Below are 20,000 nucleotides of genomic sequence, written 5' to 3'. Positions count from 1 at the left end.
TTTGTGTGTGTGTGTTTGGGTGTGGTGTTTTGTGGTGTGTGTGTTGTTTTGTGTGTGGTTTGCGTTTCTTCTGCGTGCTGCTTTCTGTTAAAGAACAGAACATTTTTTTCATCGATTTTTTCCCCCAAAAAATATAAATTTGTTCATTCGTTTTCGTCTCACCAATTTTAAAAAAATTGGCCATTAAATTTTGTTTTTTTCGTTTTGGATTTTATTTTCCTTTCCTGTGGTGTGGTGGTGTGTTTGTGTGGTGTGGTGGTTTGTGTGTGTGTGTGTTTTGTGTGTGGTAGGGCCGACACAGCATGTTTAACTGAGTTTCCCCCTTTTAACCTTTTTTATATATATCCAAAGCCTTTTTTTGCTATAATTAAACATTATCATTTTTCCCATTTTTTTTCAATTTTTTTTACTTTTTTTTTGGGATTGCCCTTTAACAGGCTTGTTCAAAAAAACTTTTTTTTTTTTTTTTTTTTTTTTTTTGGCGTTTTCCCCCCCTAAACCCATTTTCAAAAAAACCTTCAAAAGTAGCTTATTCTAAACGGTTTTTTTTTGGCGTTACCCCCCCACTACCAAATTTATTTCCTTCAACCCGAACCCTTTTTTCATAAACTGTTTTCCCTTGGGGTTTCCCAAACCCCTACCAAATTTAAATTTCCTTTAACAGTAGCTTGTTCCCTAAACCTTTTTTTCCCCTTTTGGGGTTTCCCCCCACTACCTTTGCATTTAAACCCTTTAAAAAGTAGCTTTTTCATAAACTGTTTTCCCCTTGGGGTTAACCCCACCACTAAACCATTGCATTTCCCTTTAACAGTAGCTTGTTCATAAACCCGTTTTTTTTGGCCCTTTTTCCCCCCACAAAACCCATTGCATTACCTTCAACAGTAGCTTGTTCATAAACTGTTTTCTTGGCGTTACCCACCACAACCTATTTCAGCAATCTTTGTTCTCCCATGGTGTTACCGACCATAACATTTTCTATCGATTTTCTAGTTCCATTCCCTTTTTTAATTTTTTTATTCTCTTCTTTCCCCCTTTTTCCCCCCTTTCCAAAAAAATTTTTTTATCATATTGTTTCCCCGGCCCTCCCCACCCAAACACCAACACACACAAAACCACACACAAACCCCCACACACACACACACAACACAAAATATAAATATTAAAAATATATTTTTTTCCCTTTTTTCTTTTTTTTTTTTTCTTTCCCAGGTTTGCTCTGTAAATCAATACTTTGTTTGTCAACCTTTTTTGGCAGTACATGACCAGGGGCCCTTTTTTCAAACAGCCCCTTTTTTTTTGGATTTTCCCGTCCTGAAATTGTTCATTTTTCCCCTTTTTTTTTTTTTTTTTTTGGCATCAACTGTCCAGCAATAATTTTTTTTTCAATCAACTTTTTCTTGGGGGAAAACCTGACCGAAACTTTTTTCATTTGATTTTTTTTTTTTTTTTTTTTTTTTTTTTTTTTTTTTTTTTTTTTTTTTTTTTTCTTTTTTTTTTTTTTTTGGACCGCCCCAAAAATGTTCAACTTCTTTGCCTTACCTGGGAAAATAAAAAAATTTTTTAAAACAACTTTTTTTTTTTTTGGGGTTAAACCCCACCAAAAAATGTTAATAAATTTTTTGACGATACCTGACCAGACAATGTTCATCAGTTTGTTTGTTTGTTTGGATTTGTTGGGTTTTTTTTTGTTGTTGTTTTTGTTTTTTGGGGGTTTTTGTTTTTGTTGTTGTTTTTTTGTTTTTTGTTGGTTTTTTTTTTGTTTTTTTTCTTGTTTTTTTCTTTTTTTGGTTAGCAAAGGTTTCCAAAAACAAATTTTGAATCAAACCCTCTTTTTTTTTTGACCCTACACTACCATTATATTTTTTAAAAAGGGTTTTTGGGGTTACCTTAAAAACAAAATTTTTAAAAGAAAATTTTCAAAAGGTTTTTTTTTGGGGGTTTACCTTAAACAAAAAGTATTAATTAAAATTTTTCAAAAGCTTTTTTGGGCCCTTACCTTTCAAAAAACGTATTAAAAGATATTTTTTTTAAAAGCTGTGTTGCGTTACCTTACAAAAAACATATTTAAAATATTTTCCCAAAAGGGGTGTGTTGGCGTTTCCCTTTCAACCCAAAGTATTAATGATATTTTCAAAAGCTGTTTTGGCGTTTTCCAAACAACAACATATTAAAAGAATTTTTTAAAACTGTTTTGGGGTTACCCCAAAAAAAACATTAAATTTTTAAAAATTTCCCCCCCCCCCCCCCCCCCCCCCCCAAAAACGGTTTTTGGCGTTTACCTTAAAAACAAAAAAGATTAAAAGATATTTTCAAAAAATGGGGTTTTGGGGTTTCCCTTTCAACAACAGATTAAAAATTTTCAAAAAGCTGTTTTTTGGCGTTACCCTTAAAAAAAACCAAATAAAATTTAAAGAATTTTTAAAACTTTTGGGGCGTTTCCTTAAAAACAACAGTTAATCAAAATTTTTGGGGGGGGGTGGGTTGGGGGGCCAAAAAAAGATCATTTGAAAAAATATGTTTGGCGTTCTCTAACAATACATTGCTCATCAACTTTTTTTTCTGCTTGTTGTTTGTAAATCAATGGTCCCTCCAAAACCCTTTTTCCTTGTTTTAACCTCCAACAGAACTACTGTTCAACAACGTTGGGGGTGTTGCCTGCCACAGTTCATCGACATTTGGGGCATTACCAACCATGTGGGTTACTTTTTTTTTCTCTTTCGTTACCTGGCAAAACAAAACCCGTTTTTTTCCTTTGGGGGTTTCCAGTAAGGGTTTCTTTGAAAAATTTCCCCCCCCAGTGTAACTGCCAGTTGTAAACCCCCCATGACTAAACTGGACGATGTATTCCCCCCCCCCAGTGTAACGCCCGTTGACTCCCCCATGACTAAACGAGAACCCAGAAAGTATTCCCCCTCAGTGTTTTTAAACGGGCCCGTTGTACTTTTCAAGAAATAAACTGAGAACACAGATGGTTTTTTTCCCCCCCCCCGGGGTAACCCGCCATTGTCCCCCCATGGGCCCAAAAATGAGAACACAGATGTATTTTTCCCCCTCGGTAACGGGCCCGTTGTACCCCTCATGACTAAACTGAGAACACAAAGGATTCCTTCCCCCCATGTAAAATGCCAGCTGAACCCCATGACTAAACTGAGAAAAACAGAACCCCCTTCCCCCCCCCCCAGTGTAACTGCCAGTTGTACTCTCTACTAAACTAGACAGATGTTTTTTTTCCCCCCTCAGTTTAAATTTTCCAGTTGTACTCTCAAAAAACTAAACGAGAAAACAGATGTATTTCCCCCTCAGTGTAACGGCCCCGTTGTAAAATCTCATTTACAAACGAGAACCCCAGGAAGGGATTCCCCCCCCATTTTAACTGCCCCGCTTACCCATGACTTAAAAATGAGAACACAGATGCATTTCCCCCCCCCCGTGTAACTTTCCATTTTTACTCTCATGACTAAACGAGGGAAAAAATGCCCCCCTTTTTCCCCCCCCAGTGTAACTGCCCCGCTTACCCCCCATGATACAAAAGGGGAACACAGATTTCATTCCCCCCCCAGGTTTAAATGGCCCCTTGGGGGGCCCTTTTCTAAACGGGGGAACACAGAAGGGGAATTTCCCCCCCCCGGTTTAAATGCCACTGTAATCTCATGACTAAACTGAGAAAACAGATTGCTTCCCCCCCCCAGTGTAACTGCAATTGTACTCTCAAGACAAAAAGGAACACGATGCATTTCCCCCCCCAGTGTAAAAGGCCCCCGGGACTCTCAAAGACTAAACTGAGGAACCCAATCATTCCCCCCTCATGGAACTGCCATTGGGACTCACCCTTACAAAACTAGCCCCAGATGCTTTTTCCCCCCCGGGGGAACGCCAGCTGTACCCTCATGACTAAACTGGAAAAACAGATGCATTCCCCCCTCATGTAAAAGGGCCATTGGACTCTCATGACTAAACCCGAGAAGGGTGTATTTCCCCCCCCCCCCCAAATGGGGAAAAATGCCATTGTAAAAATCATGACTAAACTGAGGGAAAACAAAAAGGATTTCCCCCCATGGGGAAATGCCAATTGTACTCCATTTATAAACGGGGAAAACCCCCTGCCTTTCCCCCCCCCCAGTGTAACTGGGCCCCTGTAAATCCCCATGGGGCCCCAAACTGGAACACAAAAGGGACCCCCCCATGTAAAATGCCAGTGTACTCTCATACTAAACTGAGAACACAGTTTCCCTTCCCCCCCCATGGGGCTGGGCCCGCTGTAACCTCTTTACTAAACTGAGAACACAGATGCATTCCCCCTCAGTGTAACTGCCAGTTGTACTCTCATGACTAAACTGAGAACACAGATGCATTCCCCCTCAGTGAACTGCCACCGTACTCCAGGGCTAAACCCGGGGACACAATGCATTCCCCCCTTTCCCCCCGTGTAACGCTAGTTGAACCTCATGACAAACAGAACACAATGCATTCCCCCCCCCCAGTGAAAAAGGGGCCCGCTGTACTCCCCCAAAGACCCAAACCCGAAACACAGAACATTCCCCCCTCAGTGGGAACGCCAGGTTTTTCTCTATGAAATAAAATGAGAAACAGATGCAAAAACCCCCCCCAAATGTAACTGCCAAACTGTTTCTCTCATTTACTAAACTGAGAACACCCGATGCATTCCCCCCCAAATGTAACTGCCATTTTTACTCCCCCTGAAATAAACAGAGAACCACGAAGCATTTTCCCCCCTCGGTAAAATGCCAGTTTTTACTCCTCATACTAACGAGAACACAGATGCATTCCCCCCCATGTAAAAATTCATTTTTACTTCCCCATGACTAAACTGAAACAAAAGGTTTCATTTCCCCCCCAGTGTAACGGGCCCTTGGGACTCTCATTACAAACTGGGGAACCAAAAGTTATTTTTCCCCCATTTTAAATGCCAAATTTTTAAACCCCATACTAAACTGAGAACACAGATGTATTTCCCCCCAGTGTAACTGCCAGTTGTACTCTCATGACTAAACTTAGAAACCCCCAGAAGTTTTCCCCCCCCCCAGTGTAACTCCAGTTGTACCTCCCTGACTAAACGGAGAACACAGGAAAGAATTCCCCCCCCTCAGTGTAACTGCCAGTTGTACTCTCATGAAATAAAAATGGGGAAAAACAGAAGCCCTTCCCCCCCCCGTGTAAACTGCCAGTTTTTCTCTCATACTAAAATGAGGGAAAACAGATGTATTTTTTCCCCCCAGTGGAACTGCCAAATTTACTCTTCCCCTGACTAAACTGAAACACAGAAGCATTCCCCCCCCTTGGGAACCTGAGCGAACACCATCTGGAAAAACGGCTTTTTTTGTTTTCATGTTACACCAAATGTATGTAAACCTTTCTTTGGGCGGGGGGCCCCAAAGAAACCAAACACTTGGGCCCAACTGTAATGAAAAGGGGCAAAATTTCCCCCTTTAAAAGTACTACAAGTAGCCCGGGTTTCCCCCCGGGTAAAACCCCGGGCCCCTGAACCCCTCCCGCGGGAGGCGAAAATCCCAAAACCCCGCTGAGGGCCGTTAAGGAAAAAAGGGGGCGTACAATAGCCAAAGCCCTTTTTTAAAAACAAAAAACAAACAACAAAACCCCCAAAAAAAAAAAAAACAAGGAAAAAAAACAAAAAAACCAAAAAAAAAAACATTTCAAAACGGTGGGTTTCCGGGGGTCGCGGTTTCAATAATATCAACAACCTTGCGAGAAATAAAAAACCCACGGCATCCAGTGAAATCCGCCCCCAATTTAAACCATAACAATCCAGTTAAATCCCCCGGGCCCAATTTAAACCCCTAACGGGTCCATTTAAAAACCCCGACCTAATTAAAAACCAAACGATCCCTGAAATCCCTGGCCTAATTAAGCCATAACGATCCAGTGAAATCCCTGGCCTAATTAAGCCATAACGATCCAGTGAAATCCCTGGCCTAATTAAAAAACCCCCCAAAGGGCCATGAAATCCCCGGGCCAAAATTAAAGCCATAAAAAGATTTCCCGTGAAATCCCTGGCCCAATTAAGGGGAAAAACGACCAGAAAAACCCCGGCCTTTTTAACCATAAAAAACCATTAAACCCTGGGCCAAATTTTAAACCATAACACCCCGTGAAACCCCGGCCTAATTAAAAACCCCTAACAATCGACACAGCTGAAAAAACAGAAAAGAGTGGCATCCTTTTCCAACCCGACCGAACAAAAACCCAACAATGCCTTTAAGGGGAAAAAAAGAAGAACAAGAAAAAAAGAAAGCAAGGGAAAAAGAAAAACCCGAGAAGAAAAAAATGGAAATCGGCAATGAAACAAAGACGACTGCTGAGTGTGTCAAAGTGACAAAGAGTGGGTGTTTGCTACTTGAAGCTCACTGTGCCCAATGTCAGTCTAACCAGTCACGTCATTTCCGGCGGGCTTGCGATCCACTGGCAAACAGTTCCCTAAGGTTTTTTCCCCCTAAGTCTTCTGCCCTTTCCTTTCCCCCGCCCCACGTCAAACCATGAAAACCACCCTCCAAACCCCGTTTACAGCCTTGGGAAAAAAGGGCCCGTGGGGCAGGGGCCCCTTTACATTGCTTTTTTTTTTTTCAAAACTTTTTTTTTTTTTTCTTTTTTTTTTTCTTTCTTTTTTTTCCATTTTTGATAACATATAGACAGTTTTAACCCAAAAAATTTAAAGAAAAGCCGGGGTCCGACTTTTGACCAATCAAACACAATAAAAGGGAAATGGAAAGGAAGGACATTTCTCGTCATCAAAGGGAGTTTTATTTCACAACAACCCACAGTTTTGGTTTTTTTTTTTGTAAAAGGCTTTCCCCCGTCGTCAACAAAACATGGGGTTTGGTTTTGGGTTTCCCTCTCCATCCCCGTCCCAGTCCCAGCTCAAGAGCAAACCCGACCACCCACCCTTGTGCAAAATCTTTCCCTTTTACTTTATCTCCTTTCCCCCTCATCATCATTCCACCAAAAATCACTCCACTCATCATCAATTTTCCCCCACAACACCCACTCATCCCCTTAATTTCCCCCCACATCATTCCAATCCATCACCCACTCACATCATCACTCCACCACACAAACCCCCCTCAATCACTCCCCTCACATTATTCCACTCCACATCACCCCACTCACCTTTCCCAAAATTTCCCCCCCCCTTTTACAGATCTACCCCTTTTACTCATCTCCTTTCACTTTAAAATCCCCCCACTCCAACATTCACCCCCCACTTTACATCATTCCCTAAAAACCATACCCACTCATCATCATCCACCCCATCATCATTCCACCAAACCCTTTCCACTTAAAATCACTCCACTCATCAACATTCCCCTCACAATCACTCCACTCATCTCCCTTTTACCTTTATCCTCACTCCACCCACATCACTCTACTCACACACTCCACTCACATCACTCCACTCATCATCATTCCACTCACATCACTCCACTCATCATCATTCCACTCACATCACTCCACTCATCATCATTCTACTCACATCACTCCACTCATCATCACTCCACTCATCATCACTCCACTCACATCACTCCACCCACCCTTGTACAGATCTCCTTTCACTCATCTCCTTTCACTCATCATCATTCCACTCACATCACTCCACTCATCATCATTCCACTCACATCACTCCACTCATCATTATTCCACTCACATCACTCCACTCACATCACTCCACCATCCATCATTCACTTCACTCACTACTCACTCACTCACTCACTCCACTCACATCACTCCCACTCACATCATTCCACTCATCATCACTCCACTCACATCACTCCACTCATCATCACTCCACTCACATCACTCCACTCATCATCATTCCACTCACATCACTCCACTCATCATCATTCCACTCATCATCACTCCACTCACATCACTCCACTCATCATCACTCCACTCACATCATCTCACTCATCATCATCCACTCACATCACTCCACTCATCATCACTCCACTCATCATCATTCCACTCACATCACTCCACTCACATCACTCCACTCATCATCACTCCACTCATCATCACTCCACTCACATCACTCCACTCATCATCATTCCACTCACATCACTCCACTCACATCACTCCACTCACATCACTCCACTCATCATCACTCCACTCACATCACTCCACTCACATCACTCCACTCACATCACTCCACTCATCATCATTCCACTCACATCACTCCACTCATCATCATTCCACTCACATCACTCCACTCATCATCACTCCACTCATCATCACTCCACTCACATCATCCACTCACATCACTCCACTCATACAGATCTCCTTTCACTCATCATCATTCACTCACATCACTCCACTCACATCACTCCACTCATCATCATTCCACTCACATCACTCCACTCACATCACTCCACTCATCATCACTCCACTCACATCACTCCACTCATCATCACTCCACTCACATCACTCCACTCATCATCACTCCACTCACATCACTCCACTCACATCACTCCACACATCATCACTCCACTCACATCACTCCACTCACATCACTCCACACATCATCACTCCACTCACATCACTCCACACATCATCACTCCACTCACATCACTCCACTCATCATCACTCCACTCACATCACTCCACACATCATCACTCCACTCACATCACTCCACTCACATCACTCCACACATCATCACCCCACTCACATCACTCCACACATCATCACTCCACTCACATCACTCCACTCACATCACTCCACACATCATCACTCCACTCACATCACTCCACACATCATCACTCCACTCACATCACTCCACACATCATCACTCCACTCACATCACTCCACTCATCATCACTCCACTCACATCACTCCACACATCATCACTCCACTCACATCACTCCACTCACATCACTCCACACATCATCACTCCACTCACATCACTCCACACATCATCACTCCACTCACATCACTCCACACATCATCACTCCACTCACATCACTCCACTCACATCACTCCACACATCATCACTCCACTCACATCACTCCACTCATCATCATTCTACTCATCATCACTCCACTCACATCACTCCACTCATATCACTCCACTCATCATCATTCCACTCACATCACTCCACTCACATCACTCCACTCACATCATTCCACTCACATCACTCCACTCACATCACTCCACACACATCATTCCACTCACATCACTCCACTCACATCACTCCACACACCCTGCACTCACTACCATGCACCGCCATCACCAACCACTCCTCCATCACCACATCACATCAACAACAACAATGACGACGACGACGACGACGACACTGACAGACATCAAGTTGCCGAGCATTTTCCCCAACACCCCTCCCAATCAAAACAAGCCACAGTTCACATATGTGAGGCTCCATCCCCAACAAACTTCACATCAACCGACCACACCTATTCCCACGTTACCTGCTCTTCGGGCATCCAAAGTGGCAGCTGATCCAACACGACACAAGAAAACCCAAACCCAAACCAACACGTCTTTTGCTGACCCCCTGTCCTTAACACAGTGGTCTCCTGTGGGGGCTGGGGGGTGTTTTCAATCTCTATCTCGTCTCTCTCACTTGTGCACTGTCTCGATGGTTGACCGTTGCAGACCGAGGGACCAGCACTGCACTCAACGAACGACCTCGCTCGTTACTCCTCGCCGTAACTAACTACTGCCTTCTACTGCACCGTTCAAACCAAACATTTATTTGGTCGGCTGTATAGTCTGTTCCCGCGTGACCCCGACACGAGGTTATTTCACAACATGTATACGGGAAGGTGTAGAAAGCGGATTTGGGAGCGGTAGAGAGAGAAAGGGGAAGAAGGGGGGTGAGAGGAAAGAGAGAGCAAGTGAAGGATGGAGATGGGAGAGACAGAGAGAGAGAGACAGAGAGATGAGAGATGGAGAGGGATAGGAGAGGGAGAAGAGATCAGAGGAGAGGGATAGGAGAGAGAGAGAGACAGACAGACAGAGACAGAGACAGACAGAGAGAGAGATGAGAAATGGAAAGGGATAGGAGAGAGAGAGAGAGAGAGAGAGAGAGAGAGAGAGAGAGAGAGACAGACAGACAGACAGACAGACAGACAGAGACAGACAGAGAGAGAGATGAGAAATGGAAAGGGATAGGAGAGAGAGAGAGCAGAGATCAGAGAAGGAGAGGGGGGAGATAGAGAGAGAAGGAGAGGAGAAGGATAGGAGATATAGAGAGAGAAAGATGAGAGAAGGAGAAGGAAGAGAAGAGGGACAGAAGGAGAGGGATAAGGAAGAGAAGAGGGACAGAAGGGGAGGGATAAGGAAGAGAAGAGGGACAGAAGAAGAGGGATATGGAAGAGAAGAGGGACAGAAGGAGAGGGATATGGAAGAGAAGAGGGACAGAAGGGGAGAGAAGGAGAGGGATAAGGAAGAGAAGAGGGACAGAAGGAGAGGGATAAGGAAGAGAAGAGGGACAAAAGGAGAGGGATAAGGAAGAGAAGAGGGACAGAAGGAGAGGGATATGGAAGAGAAGAGGGACAAAAGGAGAGGGATAAGGAAGAGAAGAGGGACAGAAGGAGAGGGATATGGAAGAGAAGAGGGACAGAAGGGGAGAGAAGGAGAGGGATAAGGAAGAGAAGAGGGACAGAAGGAGAGGGATAAGGAAGAGAAGAGGGACAGAAGGGGAGAGAAGGAGAGGGATAAGGAAGAGAAGAGGGACAGAAGGGGAGAGAAGGAGAGGGATAAGGAAGAGAAGAGGGACAGAAGGAGAGGGATAAGGAAGAGGGACAGAAGGGGAGGGATAAGGAAGAGGGACAGAAGGGGAGGGATAAGGAAGAGAAGAGGGACAGAAGGGGAGGGATAAGGAAGAGAAGAGGGACAGAAGGGGAGGGATAAGGAAGAGAAGAGGGACAGAAGGGGAGGGATAAGGAAGAGAAGAGGGACAGAAGGGGAGAGAAAGGGGAAGTGGGGAAGGGAGTGAGAGGAGAGAAAGTGGAGGGGAGAGAGAGAAGAATGGAGAGCTCAGCGGCGTATTGTAAACATATGTCAGCCTAGATTTTGTTTGGTGAGTGAGTGTGTGTGTGTGTGTGTGTGTGTGTGTGTGTGTGTGTGTGTGTGTGTGTGGTTATGTGCGTGTACGCGCGCGCGCACATACAAACACACCCACATGCACACAGAGAGACAGAGAGAGAGAGAGATCAACTGCCCGCGTCGACAAACAGGCTATACAGCAAGACACCAATGTGTGTGTGTGTGTGTGTGTGTGTGTGTGTGTGTGTGTGTGTGCACTTACCTGTGTTGTTAATCTCTCTCCCTTATCAAAACATCCCCATGACCTCCACCTTCTAACCCACCTGTCCTCCACCCAGCCCCCTCCCCCGACCCCACCACACCACCCCTTCTCCAAATTGCAACCAGTACCCCCTCCATCTCCCTACCCCTCTTTCCCTTTAGCCCTCCCCCCCTCCCTACCCCCCACCCCCCTACTCTGTGACCGTGAATAAACGGTGTGATCGATAGTGGTTTCCGCACAATGCCGTTATCGTGTTTAAATGGCTCAACTACCCGCGCGGACGGGCCAAGGTTTTGGTTTTGAGCCAGTCGCTTTCTGGGCAGTGCACACACACACTGACACAAACACACAGACGCACAGCACACAGACATAGACTGACACACACGTAGAGACATGCATTCTCACACACACACACACACACACACACACACACACACACACACACACATGAGAGAGAGAGAGAGAGAGAGAGAGAGAGAGAGAGAGTCCTATGGAAGAAACAAGGAGCATGAAGTGTATGTTACACACCTGTTGTCCATTCTCTGTATCAATATCTTTCATTAATGTTCAAGTATGTTTTTACATACTTTGTTGTTGTTGTTGTTGTTGTTGTTGTTGTTTGTGTGTGTTGTTTTTTTCTATCCTGATGCACGTCATTATTTCTAACCTTTCACCTTAACATCCGAAAGTCACAAGTCAGCATCAAAACGTCATTTCACACTTCCCAGTGCACGTTAAATGTTTTCTGTTGTGTGGAAATCGAATGGAAGAGAAACAAAAAAATAAAAGACAATAGTGGAGAGGCATAAAAGACAGTGAGAGAGAGAGAGAGAGAGGAGAGAGAGGGGGGATGGGGAGGGAGAGAGGAGGGAAAGACAGAGAGGAGAGAGAGAGAGGGGGGATGGGGAGGGAGAGAGGAGGGAAAGACAGAGAGAGAGGAGAGAGAGGGGGGATGGGGAGGGAGAGAGGAGGGAAAGACAGAGAGGAGAGAGAGAGAGGAGAGAGAGGGGGGATGGGGAGGGAGAGAGGAGGGAAAGACAGAGAGAGAGGAGAGAGAGGGGGGATGGGGAGGAAGAGGGGAGGGAAAGACAGAGAGAGAGGAGAGAGAGGGGGGATGGGGAGGAAGAGGGGAGGGAAAGACAGAGAGAGAGGAGAGAGAGGGGGGATGGGGAGGAAGAGGGGAGGGAAAGACAGAGAGAGAGGAGAGAGAGGGGGGATGGGGAGGAAGAGGGGAGGGAAAGACAGAGAGAGAGGAGAGAGAGGGGCGATGGGGAGGGAGAGAGGAGGGAAAGACAGAGAGAGAGAGGAGAGAGAGGGTGGATGGGGAGGGAGAGAGGAGGGAAAGACAGGGAGGAGAGAGAGGGGGGATGGGGAGGAAGAGAGGAGGGAAAGACAGAGAGAGAGGAGAGAGAGAGGGGGGGTGGGGAGGGAGAGAAGAGGGAAAGACAGAGAGAGAGGAGAGAGAGGGGGGATGGGGAGGGAGAGAGGAGGGAAAGAGAGAGAGGAGAGAGAGGGGGGATGGGGAGGGAGAGAGGAGGGAAAGACAGAGAGAGAGGAGAGAGAGGGGGGATGGGGAGGAAGAGAGGAGGGACAAACAGAGAGAGAGGAGAGAGAGGGGGGGGTGGGGAGGGAGAGAGGAGGGAAAGACAGAGAGAGAGGAGAGAGAGGGGCGATGGGGAGGGAGAGAGGAGGGAAAGACAGAGAGAGAGAGGAGAGAGAGGGGGGATGGGGAGGAAGAGAGGAGGGAAAGACAGAGAGAGAGAGGAGAGAGAGGGGCGATGGGGAGGGAGAGAGGAGGGACAGACACAGAGAGAGAGGAGAGAGAGGGGCGATGGGGAGGGAGAGAGGAGGGACAGACAGAGAGAGAGAGGAGAGAGAGGGGGGATGGGGAGGAAGAGAGGAGGGACAGACAGAGAGAGAGGAGAGAGAGGGGCGATGGGGAGGGAGAGAGGAGGGAAAGACAGAGAGAGAGAGGAGAGAGAGGGGGGGTGGGGAGGGAGAGAGGAGGGAAAGACAGAGAGAGAGAGGAGAGAGAGGGGCGATGGGGAGGGAGAGAGGAGGGAAAGACAGAGAGGGGGGATGGGGAGGAAGAGAGGAGGGAAAGACAGAGAGAGAGGAGAGAGAGGGGGGAGATGGGGAGGGAGAGAGGAGGGAAAGACAGAGAGAGAGGAGAGAGAGGGGGGAGATGGGGAGGGAGAGAGGAGGGAAAGACAGAGAGGAGAGAGAGGGGGGATGGGGAGGAAGAGAGGAGGGAAAGACAGAGAGGGGGGGTGGGGAGGAAGAGAGGAGGGACAGACAGAGAGACAGGGACAGACAGAAGGACATCAGTCTACGAAGACAGATTTTTTTTAAACGGGCAAAGATGACGTAAATAAATAATTAAATGAATAGGCATAGAAAGATAGATAGATATATAGATGAATGGATAAATAAATATATGAATGAATAAAAAAAATAAATGAATAAATTAACAACGGACAAAATGCAGTGTGTGTGCCGCAGCACACGAACATCACGTGCAATATTCGGAAGACAGCTGGGTCAGCATCACAGTAAAATGACCAGCCAGTGAGCGACAATGCTTTCCAGATAAAACAGTGGTATGTGAAGCCAATGCGTTCCAGGACCGAACGGATATATCATATCCCATTTGGATACTGGCAATATATGCTTTTCCATTTCATGTGTTTCAGAGTGCAAGTATAAACCCCGTTAACGTGGCAATGCTTATTTCCCATTTCCATCCGCACACATACACACTATTTTGCAGTGAAAAATAATGAATCAATAACTTCACCAGCTTAATATTTCTTTCACAGCCACTGAAGCGGAGTGCACTGGCCCACGTGTGCCTCCCAGTGAGGGCAGTCTGGAAATGAATCCAAAGAACTGTGCATGAATAGAATGGCAATTTAATTTTTTGAAATCTGTTGAACATAATTGTGTTTTTTTTCCCGACATTACAAAAAGAGCGCTTATTGGATCCATCTGAATTCATATTCTTTAACATTGCATAACATTCTAGATTTGAAACCACTTTAGTTTTACCTCTTTAATGTCATGAAGCTTTCTGAAAACAGCATTCCTCCGTGCATCTCTTGAGTACTTGTCCCAATTCTGCCAAATATAATTTTTACGAAGCAACCATAAAACCGTCTTGCAAAGGGCTCTAAATGTGTTACATGTCTCAAGAATGACAGATTCTTGGTTCATCCTATGCATGCAATCCACATCTGTGAACACAATCTGTAAAAGCGTACATTATAAACATTTATAAGCGTATATTATAAACATTTATATGAGCGTACATTATAAACATTTATATAAGCGTATACTATAAACATTGATTGCCACAGTGCCTGTCAGAAGTAATCTGTGTAGTTATAACATGAGTGGAGTGAATGAAGTATGTCGAAATGTGTGTGTGTGTTGGGGCTCATGTACGTTTATGTGTATTTGATTGTGCTTTCATATCTGTGAAACTGCTTGTTTGTTGCATATCTGTTATGCATGTGTGTGTGTGTGTGTGTGTGTGTGTGTGTGTGTGTGTCTGCATGTTTTACATTTATTTGCTTATCATCAATGTTGTCTTTTTTATTCATTTATTTTATTTTATGTACGCTTGGAGTTGACTTCATCAAGATTTTGCGCCTTATAAGTATTATTATTATTAGTAGTATTTTTATGTATCTATTATCTATTTATTTATTTATTGTTATTATATATATATATATATATATATATATATATATATATATATATATATATAATCATTATTATCATTTATTTATTTATTTTTCTCAAAGCCGGACTAAGCGCGTTGGGTTACGCTGCTGGTCAGGCATCTGCTTGGCAGATGTGGTGTAGCGTATATGGATTTGACCGAACGCAGTGATGCCTCCTTGAGCCACTGATACTGAAATGAAATGACAAACGCGTGTCCACGGATAAAAAGCCTCTCTCTCTCTCACTCTCTCTCCAACAAGTTGCCACACGAGCCTTTTCAAGCCGTCCGTGTGAAACACATGCTGTTGCACTGATGCAACTGATGGCCTGAAAACGCTGGAGCAAGTTGTTATGCGTCATTGGCGTGATTTGACGTCATTTGTGATGCCAGTATGTCAGCTTAAACGACGTTTTATATGTAGTGGTGCTGTGTTGACGTGAGCATGTGAGAACTGCAAAGTAGTGTTAAAAAGGCCAATCGAACCGAGTCGTGTTGGGTTTGTGTCCAATACCCCCCCCCCCCCCCCCCCCCCCGTCTCTCCACGCCGCAATGCACACCTTGCTTTCATGTGCTTTCCCTACATTAGCAGCCTGTGGTACAGCTATTAATCCCTTTCCCTACATTAGCAGCCTGTGGTACAGCTGTTAATCCCTTTCCCTACATTAGCAGCCTGTGGTACAGCTATTAATCCCTTTCCCTACATTAGCTGTTAATCCCTTTCCCTACATTAGCAGCCTGTGGTACAGCTGTTAATCCCTTTCCCTACATTAGCAGCCTGTGGTACAGCTGTTAATCCCTTTCCCTACATTAGCAGCCTGTGGTACAGCTATTAATCCCTTTCCCTACATTAGCAGCCTGTGGTACAGCTGTTAATCCCTTTCCCTACATTAGCAGCCTGTGGTACAGCTGTTAATCCCTTTCCCTACATTAGCAGCCTGTGGTACAGCTGTTAATCCCTTTCCCTACATTAGCAGCCTGTGGTACAGCTGTTAATCCCTTTCCCTACATTAGCAGCCTGTGGTACAGCTGTTAATCCCTTTCCCTACATTAGCAGCCTGTGGTACAGCTGTTAATCCCTTTCCCTACATTAGCAGCCTGTGGTACAGCTGTTAATCCCTTTCCCTACATTAGCTGTTAATCCCTTTCCCTACATTAGCAGCCTGTGGTACAGCTGTTAATCCCTTTCCCTACATTAGCAGCCTGTGGTACAGCTGTTAATCCCTTTCCCTACATTAGCAGCCTGTGGTACAGCTGTTAATCCCTTTCCCTACATTAGCCGCCTGTGGTACAGCTATTAATCCCTTTCCCTACATTAGCAGCCTGTGGTACAGCTGTTAATCCCTTTCCCTACATTAGCAGCCTGTGGTACAGCTGTTAATCCCTTTCCCTACATTAGCAGCCTGTGGTACAGCTGTTAATCCCTTTCCCTACATTAGCAGCCTGTGGTACAGCTGTTAATCCCTTTCCCTACATTAGCAGCCTGTGGTACAGCTGTTAATCCCTTTCCCTACATTAGCAGCCTGTGGTACAGCTGTTAATCCCTTTCCCTACATTAGCAGCCTGTGGTACAGCTGTTAATCCCTTTCCCTACATTAGCAGCCTGTGGTACAGCTGTTAATCCCTTTCCCTACATTAGCAGCCTGTGGTACAGCTGTTAATCCCTTTCCCTACATTAGCAGCCTGTGGTACAGCTGTTAATCCCTTTCCCTACATTAGCAGCCTGTGGTACAGCTGTTAATCCCTTTCCCTACATTAGCAGCCTGTGGTACAGCTGTTAATCCCTTTCCCTACATTAGCAGCCTGTGGTACAGCTGTTAATCCCTTTCCCTACATTAGCAGCCTGTGGTACAGCTGTTAATCCCTTTCCCTACATTAGCAGCCTGTGGTACAGCTCTTAATCCCTTTCCCTACATTAGCAGCCTGTGGTACAGCTGTTAATCCCTTTCCCTACATTAGCAGCCTGTGGTACAGCTGTTAATCCCTTTCCCTACATTAGCAGCCTGTGGTACAGCTGTTAATCCCTTTCCCTACATTAGCAGCCTGTGGTACAGCTGTTAATCCCTTTCCCTACATTAGCAGCCTGTGGTACAGCTGTTAATCCCTTTCCCTACATTAGCAGCCTGTGGTACAGCTGTTAATCCCTTTCCCTACATTAGCAGCCTGTGGTACAGCTGTTAATCCCTTTCCCTACATTAGCAGCCTGTGGTATAGCTCTTAATCCCTTTCCCTACATTAGCAGCCTGTGGTACAGCTGTTAATCCCTTTCCCTACATTAGCAGCCTGTGGTACAGCTGTTAATCCCTTTCCCTACATTAGCAGCCTGTGGTACAGCTGTTAATCCCTTTCCCTACATTAGCAGCCTGTGGTACAGCTGTTAATCCCTTTCCCTACATTAGCAGCCTGTGGTACAGCTGTTAATCCCTTTCCCTACATTAGCAGCCTGTGGTACAGCTGTTAATCCCTTTCCCTACATTAGCAGCCTGTGGTACAGCTATTAATCCCTTTCCCTACATTAGCAGCCTGTGGTATAGCTATTAATCCCTTTCCCTACATTAGCAGCCTGTGGTATAGCTATTAATCCCTTTCCCTACATTAGCCGCCTGTGGTACAGCTATTAATCCCTTTCCCTACATTAGCAGCCTGTGGTACAGCTATTAATCCCTTTCCCTACATTAGCAGCCTGTGGTATAGCTATTAATCCCTTTCCCTACATTAGCCGCCTGTGGTACAGCTGTTAATCCCTTTCCCTACATTAGCAGCCTGTGGTATAGCTATTAATCCCTTTCCCTACATTAGCAGCCTGTGGTACAGCTGTTAATCCCTCTTCCTACATTAGCCGCCTGTGGTACAGCTATTAATCCCTTTCCCTACATTAGCAGCCTGTGGTACAGCTGTTAATCCCTTTCCCTACATTAGCAGCCTGTGGTACAGCTCTTAATCCCTTTCCCTACATTAGCAGCCTGTGGTACAGCTGTTAATCCCTTTCCCTACATTAGCAGCCTGTGGTACAGCTGTTAATCCCTTTCCCTACATTAGCTGTTAATCCCTTTCCCTACATTAGCAGCCTGTGGTACAGCTGTTAATCCCTTTCCCTACATTAGCAGCCTGTGGTACAGCTGTTAATCCCTTTCCCTACATTAGCAGCCTGTGGTACAGCTGTTAATCCCTTTCCCTACATTAGCCGCCTGTGGTACAGCTATTAATCCCTTTCCCTACATTAGCAGCCTGTGGTACAGCTGTTAATCCCTTTCCCTACATTAGCAGCCTGTGGTACAGCTGTTAATCCCTTTCCCTACATTAGCAGCCTGTGGTACAGCTGTTAATCCCTTTCCCTACATTAGCAGCCTGTGGTACAGCTGTTAATCTCTTTCCCTACATTAGCAGCCTGTGGTACAGCTGTTAATCCCTTTCCCTACATTAGCAGCCTGTGGTACAGCTGTTAATCCCTTTCCCTACATTAGCAGCCTGTGGTACAGCTGTTAATCCCTTTCCCTACATTAGCAGCCTGTGGTACAGCTGTTAATCCCTTTCCCTACATTAGCAGCCTGTGGTACAGCTGTTAATCCCTTTCCCTACATTAGCAGCCTGTGGTACAGCTGTTAATCCCTTTCCCTACATTAGCAGCCTGTGGTACAGCTCTTAATCCCTTTCCCTACATTAGCCGCCTGTGGTACAGCTCTTAATCCCTTTCCCTACATTAGCAGCCTGTGGTACAGCTCTTAATCCTTTTCCCTACATTAGCAGCCTGTGGTACAGCTGTTAATCCCTTTCCCTACATTAGCAGCCTGTGGTACAGCTGTTAATCCCTTTCCCTACATTAGCAGCCTGTGGTACAGCTGTTAATCCCTTTCCCTACATTAGCAGCCTGTGGTACAGCTGTTAATCCCTTTCCCTACATTAGCAGCCTGTGGTACAGCTGTTAATCCCTTTCCCTACATTAGCAGCCTGTGGTACAGCTGTTAATCCCTTTCCCTACATTAGCAGCCTGTGGTACAGCTGTTAATCCCTTTCCCTACATTAGCAGCCTGTGGTATAGCTCTTAATCCCTTTCCCTACATTAGCAGCCTGTGGTACAGCTGTTAATCCCTTTCCCTACATTAGCAGCCTGTGGTACAGCTGTTAATCCCTTTCCCTACATTAGCAGCCTGTGGTACAGCTGTTAATCCCTTTCCCTACATTAGCAGCCTGTGGTACAGCTGTTAATCCCTTTCCCTACATTAGCCGCCTGTGGTACAGCTATTAATCCCTTTCCCTACATTAGCAGCCTGTGGTACAGCTGTTAATCCCTTTCCCTACATTAGCAGCCTGTGGTATAGCTATTAATCCCTCTTCCTACATTAGCAGCCTGTGGTATAGCTATTAATCCCTTTCCCTACATTAGCAGCCTGTGGTATAGCTATTAATCCCTTTCCCTACATTAGCAGCCTGTGGTATAGCTATTAATCCCTTTCCCTACATTAGCAGCCTGTGGTACAGCTATTAATCCCTTTCCCTACATTAGCAGCCTGTGGTATAGCTATTAATCCCTCTTCCTACATTAGCCGCCTGTGGTACAGCTATTAATCCCTTTCCCTACATTAGCAGCCTGTGGTACAGCTGTTAATCCCTCTTCCTACATTAGCCGCCTGTGGTACAGCTATTAATCCCTTTCCCTACATTAGCAGCCTGTGGTATAGCTATTAATCCCTCTTCCTACATTAGCAGTCTGTGGTATAGCTTTAATCCCTTTCCCTTCATTAGCAGCCTTGGGGAAATGAAATCAGTTTGACATCAGCTTTAAATGCCGTTTCCTACAACTCTGTCTAGCCAACATGTCAGTGATGTAATGGACGTTGCTGAGGAATCGTGATGCAGTCCCAAAAGGATACAAAGTTCAAACAAAGAGTCGTAGCCACCAACCGGATCGGAAACCTCAATACCAACAGGAAAAAAAACTCAAATAAAGAATCGTAGTTAACATCCTGATCTGAAAGCTCAGAG

The 20,000-nt window shown here is 45.3% G+C and overlaps 1 protein-coding gene across 3 annotated transcripts in view; it reads right to left on the bottom strand.

Annotated features, from left to right (window-relative positions):
* LOC143279651 (uncharacterized) overlaps positions 1-20,000 on the bottom strand; it is a 124,204-nt gene that overhangs the window by 92,341 nt on the left and 11,863 nt on the right. For 2 of the 3 annotated variants that reach the window (XM_076583676.1, XM_076583677.1), the window contains exon 1: positions 9,450-9,682. The exons of the other annotated variant lie outside the window; for it this stretch is intronic. The gene's annotated coding sequence lies outside the window, so the exon portion shown is untranslated. Of the gene's footprint in view, positions 1-9,449; positions 9,683-20,000 lie in introns of those variants that run through there. 3 annotated transcript variants of the gene reach the window in all.

Source organism: Babylonia areolata, chromosome 3 (assembly GCF_041734735.1).
Source record: "Babylonia areolata isolate BAREFJ2019XMU chromosome 3, ASM4173473v1, whole genome shotgun sequence".
Lineage (NCBI taxonomy): Eukaryota > Metazoa > Mollusca > Gastropoda > Neogastropoda > Buccinidae > Babylonia > Babylonia areolata.
This window is presented reverse-complemented; position numbering and strand designations above follow the sequence as displayed.